At 43.1% G+C, this 13,547-nt stretch overlaps 1 long non-coding RNA gene across 2 annotated transcripts; it reads left to right on the forward strand.

Moving 5' to 3' along the window:
* The first annotated feature begins 4,124 nt into the window (after nucleotides 1-4,124).
* LOC125750421 (uncharacterized) lies at nucleotides 4,125-13,544 on the forward strand. Of its 2 annotated transcripts, XR_007400338.1 has the most exons (4): nucleotides 4,125-4,259; nucleotides 9,804-9,955; nucleotides 10,572-10,663; nucleotides 13,311-13,544. It is a non-coding gene; the product is annotated as an uncharacterized LOC125750421 (long non-coding RNA). The 2 variants fall into 2 exon arrangements; XR_007400337.1 differs by lacking the exon at nucleotides 10,572-10,663.
* The last annotated feature ends 3 nt before the right edge of the window (nucleotides 13,545-13,547 follow it).

Consider the following 13,547-nt stretch of genomic DNA (forward strand, 5'->3'; position numbering starts at 1 on the left):
GCGGGATCTCCGGCGGGATCTCCGGCGGACTCCCCCCCCCCCCATCGCGGATGGAACACAACACTCTCCCCATCTAGGCTCCGAGCACGACAACAATACGCTCCGACCACGACAAAAGGCCCCTTTAAAAACATGAAACTGACGAACCAAAAATCAAAATTACAAAGAAAGGTTAAACTGGAGTCAAACAGCTGGAACCTGTAAATCCACCGGGACGTTTCTGTCAACTTATCGGTGCTGGATAAAACTACTAATTAGACAAAAAATAATAATAATAAACAGCGCAATATACACAACGAGCTGTTCATAAAAAGCCATAAACATGACTTCGACCCCGGAAACCAAAACATGCCCTGTCAGCGTACCCTCTGGGACCTTAGAAGTTATACTACCGTTGAAAAATTAAATCCATCTCTGCCCGACGGAACCGTACAAAAAAACTTACCTCACACACTAGAATGGCGGATATGTTTTAAGAGAAGGAACCGCTTTTCCGTGCGCAGCTCTCCAGTCACTTCACATAGAGATGCCGATTTGCTCGGACTGTGCAGCTCTGACGTCGCTCTTGAACGTTTTGGCAGAAAGGTTGAATTAGACCGGCGGTCAACGTTTCGTTTTGATTGGTCCGTGTTTATCATCTGTGGGACATCCAGCCAATTGTGTTCGAGGTTGGTGCGTTTCGTAACGAAGCATTACGGAGCGCCCTTTCACTGGGCACTTGCGACTTGAGAATCACCTGACTCCCCTCGCCCACCTTCATTACGCTACGTCATCGACATCGTCGTCGTAGACCCACACGTCGCAAGAACGGGACGTTATAATAAATGTGAAACGCAATATTCGTCTTTTCGATTCATACCTTTCATTGATCGTTTTTGTGTAAAAATTAAATTTTGGTTCATATTGTGTACAGTTCATTGTACTGGATGTTTTGTTTTATCAGTTGCTTTTTAAAAAGAACATTTCCAAACTAGGTTATTTTGAAACTTTGAATTTTAGTGAGCTGCAGATCGTCCATATGAAGTCAAACGCTTATTTTTTTTCTTTTTACCTTATTGTGAACAGAAGCGTAGCTACGTAGTGGCCTGGGGGGGGGGTACTGCCCTCCCCCGGTTAAAGCTAGGCGGCACTCCGTTGCCGCAGCAGTTCGAAGAAAATTGAAAAGTCACGACTGCAGACCATCTCGAGAAAGTAAACCTGATCGCCTCGCAATTTACACTCATTGGCCTAGCCAGGTAGTGCAGGAAACTGTACGCCTCTTATTGGCTACTTTTAACGAGGGAACGCCCACCTAAGCGGAGCGCAGCAGTAGCGGGAGAATTCGAAGGCATTGCAGTAACTGCTGTCTGTTAAACCAATGCCTCAAGGATGTTTCTAGCAAACCACGATAAAAATAAGTGAATTGATTATAGTTGAAACTATATGTATAGTTCAGAATGTTATCTAATGTAATTTAAAATGCTGAAATGTGTGTTGCACGGGGTATCACATTCATTTAGTACCGGTACTGACGAGTCTATTAGTGATGTCACTAACACTTCATTCCAAACCATATTCAAGTGTTTAAATGTAGCACATATGGTAAGCCAGTGGTAAGTTCACTGTTACAACACCAGTCTGGTGAAATTAAGTGGCTAGTTAGAAATTGATGTCGATTTGAAAAAAGGATAAAGGCAACTGCTCTTGTCACTAAATAAGCCGTTGGTTTGACTGAAACCAAAGCAGTAAGTGGCACGGAGTGACTGCGCTTTTTGTCTGAAGCGTGACAGTGGACTTTTACCAGGTGACATAAACGAAACAAAATTTTCGTAACAAAATGCAGTAACAAGTATACAAATATACTATGCATAATAGTACATGTTAATAATTAACATTTAATACCCCAATATTAGACACTTTTTAATTTGAAATGAACCAATATTTTGTTTTTTGGCGCACCCCTGCCAACCAGTTGTTGACATTTGGCTTAATTCTACGCCTTAATATTCCGTGGGTGCATACGTACAATTTTCTTAAAAAGGATCAAGGGCGGGGTAGTTAGCGGGGGTCTGATGACGATTAGCGACCGGTCGAGCTGCCCTGCAAATCCTTTCAATTTTCATAAATAAATGCGAACGCATATAATATGTCAATAAAAAGATGACCCTCCTCCTCGCGCGCTTGTGTTTATCGCGAAGAAAAGGTGAAACTAAACTCGCGGGTTTGGGCCGTACCCGATCCAATTAAGGTTAGTATCGCTGATCTCAAAGTTGGCATTCAGTGCCTGCCCAACCCTAAGAATTACATAACAACAGAGGTGTAAAGTGGCGAAGTACACATGCTTTCCTGTTTCTTTTAACAAAAAAAATGTGCCGCACATGTGTGTGGGTTTGTTGGACGGCCTAATGTTATCGTTAATTTTTATATTTAAAAACTAAAACATTGCATATTATTTCTTTTAGACATGAAAAAGCACACAACAAAATTTGCAGTTGGGCTGTATGAAACGGTGTGGAAGTGGTGTAAATCATACTTACCTAATAGATATCAATATGTTCAATTGTCAGATACTTGTCCATTGTAAATGTAATCAGTTAAATATGGAGTACCACGGGGACCAGTGCTTGGTCCTTTATTGTTTTCCCTCTACATGCTGCCATTAGGAAACATGAGAAAACAATGTTAACTATCACTCCTATGCCGACACCCAAATATACATTTTGGTTACACCTAAGGACACCACACCTACTGTCACCTTAGCAAATTTCTTTAACAAAGTTAAAACCTGAATAGTGGAAAACTCATCACTAAATGCTCAAATAACCGAGGTTCTGTTTGACAGCAGGTCTTGTTATTGAACCGGTCAGGTTTGGTGTGAGTCCGAGGCATGATACAGGCAGATAGAAGGTGGATGACCCACTGGCAGCTTCACTGGACAACAAGGGTTTATTTAACAGAACTGAATACAGAGAAACACTACAAAACAAAATGAGACCACAAGGGGTCAAAACTGAAAAGGGTATAAAGTAGCTACAAACTAAATGATCTTTAAAGGGAAACTAAGTACATGGAGAAACAGGCAGGGAATCAGAAACCGCAACATCAAACCATCACAACAAACCACTAGGGACCTGAACAGAGGCAGGGACTTAAATACTGAGAGTAAACAAGAGTAACAAAAGGCAGGTGAGATTAATCAACGAGGGCTGGGAAAACAGGTCACAGGAGAATCTAATAATTAACTCAAGGAACTAAAAAGGGAAACTAGGAACTAACCAAGAAACGGAAAACAGAATCTGAGACTGGGAATAACAAAAACCGCTAAAACACAACTAAGGCCCAAAGCAAAAAACCAAAACACAGAATCACAGAACTAAACTGATACAAAAGAAACCTGAGTAACAAAATACAAAAACAGAGAAAGCAGGTTTCACAGGCAACCGGCTGCTCCACGGGCTGAGCCATGCGGCTGACAGGGAGCAAGTGAAAACACAAAGACTAACAAGAGGGATGGGATGACCAGTGACATCACAAACGTCATCGTGGGTGCAGCCTTCACTGCCACCCGACACAGCCGAACGTGGAGAAAAGACCTTAGCCAGAGGCCAACATGGATAACGGACTCATTGATGGACTTTGTCTTCATTCTTAATCCCTGCATATACCTCCCTTTTAGCAAGCATGTCCACTCTTTTATGTTTTCAGTGATGTTAGTTTGCCCAGGGGGGTTGAGGGGCCAGTTGACCTTGGACCCCCCAGAGGTTTTTTGTTTCTCCATACTTGGGTCTTTTTGGTTCCTTTCCTCTGTTGTCTTCTGGTTTTCTTTATTCAAATTCCTTCCTTCCCTTTTCCCATTCTATACTGTATTTCTCTCTAATTATGTTTTATATATCACAACACAACCCTCCAATGCGCTTTGGGACAACTATGTTGTGAAAGGCGCTATATATTTTTTTTTTAATTGAATTGAATATACGGATAATCTGCTAAACAACGCCGTTAAAACTTGTCGACGGATAGTGGTGTTGATTATTTATTCTGTGGGCGTGAAAAATGATCGATTGGTGGGCCAATTTAAATATGATTTAAAACGTGCTATCGGCCGTCTAAAACTGGATGTGAATCTTTTTACACCACGTACTACATCACAAAGTATTACGCTCGTGAAAAAGTTCTCTAGGGGGCGGTGACAGAAGCCGCGGAATAGTAGTGTGTTATTTAAACTGCGTCAGAAATGTTTGCTAGAAGAAAGCTCCGTACAGAGTGTCATCGATGGACAGGTACTGGACTAGAGGGGTTCCTTAGGGCAATTTTGCTGATGGGGGGGGGGGGGGTAGTAAATCTAACTCGAGTACCACTTAGAACTTCAAAAGTATGGCACTTTCAGTCGTTCGGGCAAAAGGAGCAGATAGTTGGTATCGATCTGCATATGCCTACTAAACCACATTTTGCAATGGATGGCAAATTGAACAGAATGGGCAAGTGTGGTGCTGAGAAAGCAAGAATAAAGTGAAAAAAGATGGATGCAATGAAATGCACGAAAAAATCAGATTCATTTAGAACGGGTAATAAAAGTTGTAGTGTACTTTACAACATTGCCTTACTACTACAACATAAGTAGTAGTAAGTGAGAGCAAAATAGCTAGTATATGTGATTGAGGCTGCAGTATGTAATATATCCTAAAACTGGGTTTATAGCGTTATTAACACGCTGTTCCTAACTAGAGAAAATAAAGTGAGATTCGCGCTTTTTACGCAACTCATTCCAAAACTGACCTTAGTGCTTGAAGTGTGCTGGCACTCACCGGTAGGCAGCACGAGCACCCCTTTAATTTCAGTGTTTACCCTAGGTGTACAGCGTTTTTTTATTTATTTTTTTTGGGGGGGAGGGGGGGAGCAGACGGACACCGACAGGATTTATGGTGTTCATGCGTTTTTTTATGACAGCAGTCAATATAACAACTGAACTAAACATCAGAACATTTCTTTTTATGACAATTATCCACAAAGTGTGCAGCTTTTGTCACTGCACTGTATCTTTCTGGGCTCTTCTGCGAGAATTTAAAAAACGCAGACATTTTTCTCTGCTTTTTAGGTGGTTGACATCGACATATTCTCCGACGCGCGCTCTCTGTCTGCTGGTGGGAGTGCGCTCGCCTGTGTGTGCCCGCAAGTCGCTGTGCGCGCGCATTGGGGCAGAGCTCCGCCATGCGCGATACAGAGAGCAGAGGAGAATTGTAAACGCGCGACCGTATACAGACAAAAATGACAAGCTGTTGTGTAAATAAGATAATAAATGACAATGTATAGACCTGTTCTATAGGAAAGGTAACCTTAAATGACGTCTGTTGTGATCTGGCGCTATATATAAAATTAAATTGACCTTCAAGGGGGGGCCTCCAGCCCCCCTTAATATACCGGTAGGGGAAACACTGAATTTTCTCTTCAGAATACCAGTATTGTGCAATTATTGTGCAGAAATTTTCGGTTATATCTGTCGGTTTTTTCTACTTTTCCAAATATTATATATATTATATGTATATATATATGAATGGACATCCCATACTTTCAATTGGAGAAGGTAGCAGTTTTTAACACGCAGTTTGCAGTTTTATGCTACCAGAAACTGCTACTACATTTTTCAGTTTTTTAAAGAAAATGTAATACCATGGTAAGAATGTAATGGCAAGGAATTTTATTTCATGGTAAAACCAAAATGTAAATCTTGTTACTTATTGAAATTAAACATTTATACTTAAATTAAAACACAATTTAATATAGTCTCATCAAGTAAAACAAATTAATGCAATGAACACAACAAAACATGAATAACATTTAAGATAAACCATGTTAACATGGAAGGGTAGCAAAAAGTTGTAGACATGTGATGTAATGTTGCTTTGCGCATGCGCTTTATCCAGGGGTATTGGAGGGGCATGTCTCACTACAGGATCTGAGTCAAGTATGCGCCATGATTGAAAGCCAAATACAAAAGCAACTAAAATAAGTAAAACTGAAAACGAATTAATAGCAAGCGAAATACAAAAAAAAAAATGTATACGTCCAGTTCCTGTCAGTGTCAACGACAGCCTGCAAACTGCAGGCACTCGGAGTAGGGGCCGCGTAGCTCCAGCCCTGAACGCCAAACTGCGAACTGCAGACACCTGGGGCAGAGATCACATAGCCTCAGTCCTGAAGCTGTGAAGCGGCAGTGCTACTCATCAAGACTGCATGTGCTTCAGTACCGTGAAATTTGGGAATAAGCACAAATCTGCTTCATTACACCCACCCTTGCAGGTACTACTAAACACTACATTGCCTCTGTGTTCCAGAGAGTGTGTAGTTCAGCCGCCAGCTGTTTGACATTCAGTGAGCACGGGTTCTCCTGGGGAGGCTATGCTGTAGGAGTTAAATTCCATTAAAAATTTGGCTTGTTTCCTTCTTGTTTACAATAATTAAAAATAATAATAATGACGATAATGAAACATAACTATGTGTTGACATTTCCCCAGATTTGGGGTGAGCCAAGATGTGTTTGGGTGGCATTCAAATTTTGCATTATTACATACACCAGAGATCTGAGTCTGATTTCGTAAACACAATGATGAAAACAGTCATTATTAGATAGAGTCGTGGCTCTCAGATAAAACCATGACCTGCAGAAGATATTTCAATATGTATTAGACAGAAAACGCTGAACTCGTGCTTCCCACAGATCATATACACTGACCCAAATATGTGAGAGTGGCCTGGCCCTGCTGTTCACTTCCCTGGTCAGATGTAGTTGCTGGGAAACATTCCGGCCTGTTGCCACATGCCCGGGTTAAGAGCACTGGCCCTCAGTTATTAACACTGACCCAAGAGATTCGACAAGAAGATGAGCTCCATTCCAGCTCGTGGGCCCTGTTTTTCATCACCTACACATCCTTTCATCTCTCCCTTTAGCAAGCGATGCATTATCCCTTCAGCTGGCACAAGTTCATATAAACTGCTATATTAGACCAATATGAAGTGCAGCTGTGTAAGACTCCCATTTATGTCCTGCCTCCACCTCTAGAGGGCGCCATTTCCTCATTAATGTTGCAAATCTACTATTACTGTTATTTTTCATACACAAACTGTAGTTGCAAAATCTCTATCTGTGCAATTAACTGTAAAAGAAGAAAAAGAAGTTAATTTATACGTTTTGCGATACACATCAGTTTTCCAGTCAAGACGGATAACCTAAGGAGAGCTGTGATAGCAGTGATTTGGTGATGACTGACCTTGTGCGATGCTCCTTATCAAGGCTACTGGGGCTCTGGCAGTTAACCTGGATATCATTCTGCTAAAGCTCTGAAGAAAGTTTCCGTTCCTACGATTAGGTTGTTTAGCGACGAGCTGCTTCTTACCAGTACTTAAGTCATACTGTACTCTTAGTGGGTTGGTGTCAACCATCTTTAGATATTGTAGAATACCGACTGGTCAGTGAGCTGATCATGAATCTGTACAGTCATTAAATAGATAGGTCAGTAAGAGAAGTGTCTAAATACTGTGATTTGTTACTTAATGTGGTGAGGGTACTGAACAAAAAAAGTAATAAATACTGTGATTTGTTACTTAATGTGGTGAGGGTACTGAACAAAAAAAGTAATAAATACTGTGATTTGTTACTTAATGTGGTGAGGGTACTCAACAAAAAAAGTAATAAATACTGTGATTTGTTACTTAATGTGGTGAGGGTACTCAACAAAAAAAGTAATAAATACTGTGATTTGCTACTTAATGTGGTGAGGGTACTCAACAAGACAAGGTTGTATCTATCTGATAAACGTCTGTATCAATAACAAAATATTACTGCCATCAGTATACTGTCTGTTCAGACTTTCAGCCCTACAGCAGGGCTATTGAAATCATAGCCCTCCAGGGTTCTGATGATATTCCAGGTTTCCTTACCTGTGAGCCAGGTGTGAAGCCTCTGTGGTCAATCAGAATCAGCAATTATTAAACTAAGTACCAGGGGGGACTAGAGAACAAGGCCTGGATTTGGAATCAAAGCCCAGATTTGAAGAGCCTGGCCCTGCAGTCTGTAAATGTATTCAATGTATAAACTGACCTTCAAATCTATTTTTTTTTTCAGCTACAAGTTTTAAACTTCTTGCAAACATTGTACAATGTCTGGGAGAGAAAGTAAATATCACAGTTGAAAAGGTTTAGCCAGTGCTCCATAAACCCTGATCCAGGTTGTATAACAGGATGATGGGGGCCGGATCATTACCAGGAGATAAACAGGCTAAACCCACAGTGCCCTGGTTATTTATGGAAAGTGTTTTCATTGTATACTTGTGACAGATAGGTCTGTGAAACACAAACACTGTCCGTGCATACAGCTACACTTTCACCAAATACTTCCATTACATGCTTACTCAGCTCTTAATAACAACCCTCCTAGACAAAACTCCTCATATGAAGGTCAGCACGCTATAGTTTGTAGCCTGGTACTTTCACAACTCATATGAAATCTATGTAACCTGTCTGGATCTAACGCAGTATGGAACCTTTGACCACAGCATCTATACAACCCCCCTAACAATAGACAAATGCCATAATTCTTCACTGCCCGGCCAAATAAAAAGCCACTATTTGAATTTTCCGTTGGGCCGCCTTCGGCTTTAATTATGGTGCACATTTGTCATGGCATTGTTACCACGAGCTTCTGCAACATCTCACCCTTTATTTTCATCCAGATTTGCATCCATTTCTCACCGAAATCCTGTACTGACAAGTGAGTTGAACCACCATAGAGCCTCCTTCAGCACATCCCAAAGACCTTCAGTGAGGTTAAGGTCACAATGCTGTGGTGACCAAGTCATGCGTTAAAATTGATTCCTCATGCTCCCTGAACTGTCTTTGACAATTCAAACCCAATGAATCCATCCATCCAAACCGCTTATCCTACTGGGTCGCAGGGGGGCCGGAGCCTATCCCGGAAGCAATGGGCATGAGGCAGGGAACAACCCAGGATGGGGGGCCAGCCCATCGCAGGGCACACTCACACACCATTCACTCACACAAGTACACCTATGGGCAATTTAGCAACTCCAATTAGCCTCAGCATGTTTTTGGACTGTGGCGGGAAACCGGAGTACCCGGAGGAAACCCCACGACAACATGGGGAGAACATGCAAACTCCACACACATGTAACCCAGGCGGAGACTCGAACCCGGGTCCCAGAGGTGTGAGGCAACAGTGCTAACCACTGCACCACCATGCCGCCCCATACAGTGCTAACCACTGCAACACCATGCCGCCCCATACAGTGCTAACCACTGCACCACCATGCCGCCCCATACAGTGCTAACCACTGCACCACCATGCCGCCCCACCCAATGAATCTACATATATAATTATAAATTCAAATGGCAACTTTTTTTTTTGACCGGGCAGCGTATAATAAAGGCAAGGAATGTGACACGAAGGAAAAACAGATCCAATGGTCTCCTTACTTTCTTTTAGTTAAATTCGATGACTGAAACTACTTGTATAATGCAGACCAGGCATAGGCAAAAGTTGTCGACCATGAAAATCCATAGCTACAGCCCTGTGTTGGATTGTTTTCACTTCTCTGTGGACATGGGTGTCAGGGAACTGTTGTCAGTTTGCAGGAGACTTCTAGATCTTGCCGGGATATTTGGATTAAAAAGTAGATCCAGTCACTCTTATGCATGTTCAGTCTCCTAGTTTAGTTGTTACTCATGCTCTAGTACCATATACACAGTGGTCTTTGGGATTGGTTGCACGGTTTTCTGTATAGACCAGAGTTCTTGCCTTTTTCTCTGTCCAGACGGCCCTGGAAGTCTCCAGGATCTATGGATGTCTCACCACTGGAAGTTTTTTTCTCAAGAGACAGGAAGATTTTTTATGAAATGTAGACTGGAAACTCTCAGATGAAATCCATCTCCTAATTATAGGAGAAATGAAGCAGTAGGAGTCATGGTGAGTGGGATTACATCAATCATTGCATGGTTACCCAAACGAGATGGCATGAAATCAACAACAGGAACTGGGTTAGAGCAGCCAGTGAATGGCAGTGCTGGTCAATCCCATGTGCCATGAGTTTTAAATCATCCCCCTTGGGCAGGAATGAGAATAGATGAACTGCTGGTATGTTTTGGCTCATGGTATATGTTGGGCACAAGGAAAAGCCCAACACAACCATCCTAAGATGCATTCCAGAGGCATATTCAGCTGCGGAAACTTCAGCTGTTAGCGGACCAATTTAGAATCATGTCATACATACCAGCGTGTGTGTCTCTGTAAATGACAACGTATGCCTACCATGAGCACTTGTGATGCCCAGGATGAGTCAGCTTTCAGGCACTACAATTCATTGAAAGTTAAGGCAAATCCACAGAAATGGTCATTGCCTACAAGTGCCCTTGAAGTTGTCAGTTCTTAGACAGTTCAGTTCTCTACAGGAATCCCTGTCATCCGTCTTCAGTCTCCTGTGTCCTGCCCCCCGCCCCACCCTCAGAACACACAATCAGGGGGGCGTCGCAGCTCATATGCCATTTATGAATACCCATAATCCCACACTATGGCCCACCCACAGCCAGCTGCAGCAGTTAGACTGAAGAGGCACCCTGCTGCGTATCCCGGGAATCCCCTGAAGGCGGCAGCCCTGGGAGGACATGTGCATGGCAGGTGTGTGTGTGTGGGCTTAAGTTTAATGCCAAATCAGCAGCAATGGCTATATCATGACAAAAAGGTAAAACAAATAATTTACAACAAGAAATTTAAAACAGGAATCAATTAAACAAAAACAGATTTTACATAAGATTCTTTAAGTTAAAGTTTGATAATTAATTTCAAAACTTTATGGGGTGGTACCTTATTAAAAACATCCACTAAACGGCTTTGTCAATAAAATCGCTGTGAATGGCAGGAGGCAGATGGGTTAGGGTATGGCAGTGAGCAGATGGACATGGCAGTGAGCAGATGGATTAGGGTATGGCAGTGAGCAGATGGACATGGCAGTGAGCAGATGGATAGGGTATGGCAGTGAGCAGATGGACATGGCAGTGAGCAGATGGACATGGCAGTGAGCAGATGGACATGGCAGAGAGCAGATGGACATGGCAGAGAGCAGATAGATTAGGGTATGGCAGTGAGTAGATGGGTATGGCAGTGAGTAGATGGACATGGCAGTGAGCAGATGGGCATGGCAGTGAGCAGATGGATTAGGCTATGGCAGTGAACAGATGGATTAGGCTATGGCAGTGAGCAGATGGGTATGGCAGTGAGCAAATGGGCATGGCAGTGAGCAAATGGGTATGGCAGTGAGCAAATGGGTATGGCAGTGAGCAAATGGGTATGGCAGTGAGCAGATGGACATGGCAGTGAGCAGATGGACATGGCAGTGAGCAGATGGATTAGGGTATGGCAGTGAGCAGACGGGTATGGCAGTGAACAGACAATACGCTTAGTACACATCATCATCCCAGGGTACACGCTTAGTACACATCATCATCCCAGGGTACACGCTTAGTACACATCATCATCCCAGGGTACACGCTTAGTACACATCATCATCCCAGGGTACTCCTGGCTGAGCAGAGTTAAGAGCAGCCTGCAACAGTATCTATAAGATCCGCCTGTTATCCGGCATGCACATTACTTATATGCAAGTACAAATTCACCCTTACAAGTGATACATGCAGCAATTGATTGTTGCAATAGCACAAATGCACATAAAATACATAGGCATACAAGAAATTACTGTGCATTTTAGCCTTTATAACACAAATGAAGTACAAATTAGCATATGAAGGTTAAAATGCACAATAATTGTGAAATCAGTGCAAAGGCACACAAAATAAATATGCATTTGTACTGTTACAATCGACATCCGCACATATCACTTTTAAAGGTGAATGTGTACTTACATACCAGTTATGTGCATTCCTGCTAATACTGAAATGTGCTGCCCGGCTTATTTCCTTTGATAAATATGACAGCTGTGACCTTCCACGGAGAGAATATGATGGGATATATATAAAATCCCTTTTCTGGAGTTGGTGTGGTCCGTGTGCAGTCGAGACACCACTCCCCTATGGACCGCCCATCTTTTTATGATTCGGGAATGTTTGCCCTTTGGCTCAAGGAGAAGAGAAAAAGGGAGGAGCGATTGAGGGAGCTTTCCACCAATCAGAAGCCTGGGGTCTGATGGGAGTGCTCACCTCCCCCCCACCTCACTTGAGCCTCATGCCTGTACGTGGTGTGGCAACCCCCACTCCCCAGCTGTCATACACATAATGTATGTGACCAAACTTGCCCCATATCAGTCGTGCTGTTTATGTGGTTGCCCTGACGGCACTGTCCTAGTCAGCGTGATCACTGGACGGTGGAGGTGGAACATAGCCACAAGGCCGTGGTGGGCAAAGGTCGAGCAGAACAGATTATTTTTGAGTGTTAAAAGATTAAATGAGCTGTTTGTTTCAGATGCAAGATAGTGATTTTATATTTCTGGATGTCTTAGCATTGGTTAACTGCTAGAAAGGTTTCATATCAGATACACTGCACATGACAGCTGTGTAATCGGAGAGGCTTGTGTGTACAAGACCCATGACAGCTGTGGTTCCCCCACACATCATGTGACCCTTGGCGTCTGTTTGGACCCTGATAAATGTTCCTCGTCAGTTTCTGTAGGACATCTTCCCAGCTTCCAGTATAAAAGGTAACAACCTCAGAAAGTAAGATACATAGGGGGGTGTTCCCATATTCCGCGAAGACCTCGCCGGCGCACCACAGAAACTGCCAGTCCGCTTGCCAGTCTGAGGTCCCAGCTGAGAAGGCATGTTCACTTGAATCTTTGGTCATGATAGGAGGCCACACCAGCAGCCTGAGAGAGGAGGGGAGCCATCATTATCATCTCCTGCCAAGTGCATAACTGAGGCACTGAAGGCAGAGACTCAAGCACACCAGGCTGAACTAAGCAGCTGCAACAAATCCAGCCAAAACCCTGCCCCCCCCCGTGACTAGTCTGAAGTGCATGTCCCTTCAAAACAGACTGAAAATAGCTTAATATTTTGTGGTAAAAAAAAGAAAGAACCCTTGTGAAATCACAGGACAGGAACACGCGAGACCATTCGCCTTGGGCCTCAGTTCTAAGTAAAGCGCTACAAAAGCATGAGGCATATGTGTTTGTTCAGCTACACAGCCGAGTGCCACACATTAACCCCCCTGTGAATTTATTCTGGCACTGCCTATTGCACAAGTTTCTGTACTCAGCTTATACGAGTTCTTGACATGATAAGAAATAAAACAGCATTTTCTTCCTTGTTCCCCCCAGAAGAGTGTGTACTTTTAACACAGTCATCCCCCCCACGTGCCGGACGGCATGGGAGAGAAAACAGCCCTCTTTCATCCAGATCAGACGACATCTGCCAACCAGCCACTGGCCCCCTCAACCACAAGCCATGCTTGTTTGCAGTGCGCACCCTTGACCCGCAGCCTCCTCACCAACACAGAGCGCCTTCGACATTACATCAGAAGAAAAACAACAATAAATCATCATTTAAAAGTATTT

Source organism: Brienomyrus brachyistius, chromosome 10, assembly GCF_023856365.1.
Source record: "Brienomyrus brachyistius isolate T26 chromosome 10, BBRACH_0.4, whole genome shotgun sequence".
NCBI lineage: Eukaryota > Metazoa > Chordata > Actinopteri > Osteoglossiformes > Mormyridae > Brienomyrus > Brienomyrus brachyistius.